The sequence below is a fragment of the Diceros bicornis genome, chromosome 18, assembly GCF_020826845.1.
Source record: "Diceros bicornis minor isolate mBicDic1 chromosome 18, mDicBic1.mat.cur, whole genome shotgun sequence".
Taxonomy (NCBI): Eukaryota; Metazoa; Chordata; class Mammalia; order Perissodactyla; family Rhinocerotidae; genus Diceros; species Diceros bicornis.
Genome location: NC_080757.1, coordinates 16,417,395 through 16,418,320, shown reverse-complemented (window position 1 = coordinate 16,418,320; position 926 = coordinate 16,417,395).

The window sequence follows — 926 nt, the reverse complement described above, 5'->3', positions numbered from 1 at the left end:
CAACAATAGTGAGGATTACATGACATAATTTATGGCACATGCTCCAAATAGTGCCTCATTCATGATAAGGGTAGTAAATGCCCTAATTCACCCACTCTCTGGCTGTGCCCCACAGAGGGCATCCCCATGATCCAAGAGGGCACAGAATAGCGACCAGGCTCTGGATGCAAGCTCCAGCAGGGAAAGATGGGAACTGCAATTGAACACAACCTGGGGACCACCTGGGTACCAAGCCCATCCCAAGGAGCAGCCCCCAGTGGTAAGCTCCTGCCTGTGCACAGCACTGGTAATTCTGGGGGGCCCAGTCTGACCCCCACCTCTCTCCCAGCCAAGGCACTCACCCTGGGGTGCTCTCCTCTCTCTCTGAAGCTTCCAGATGACTGAAGTTTATCCTTCCCCTTGCCATTTGGGTTTTCATTTTGGTTTTATGATTGCTTTTTAGCCAGGTTTATGGAAATCTCTCTGAGCTGTATTAAGAGCACCTCTCTTTTCCAGATCAACATGTAAGTGCCTTGTAAACTTTGCTTGACTAGTCAGAGTGCTGTAGAAGTCAGGAGAACTCTGCCTCACACAAAATGGTCCCAGAGTATTGGGGCTGCTTCCACTTTCCCCCAAATGCCCTGGTTAACAGACCAGCCCCAGGTGGCCCTCCCGGACTCCCTTCGAACCTGCTGCCCACTGCCCCGAGGGTGGGGGTGGGGGGCACGAGCAGAAGGAAGGGAGGTAAACAAGCTTTACCAAATCATTGTTTTTAATTTGCGCTGAAGCCAAAGCTTGGGCTCTGAGCTGAGCTCTGTTCTAAAGACATTTTTCTGTTCAGAGGCCTTTGATTCCCTCACTTCCCAGCAACTGGCTGAGTTCCCGGATTGAAATTGCCTTTAAGTTTGACTGCGGAAAAAGAAAAAGAGTTTTCCTCTATTCTGTTG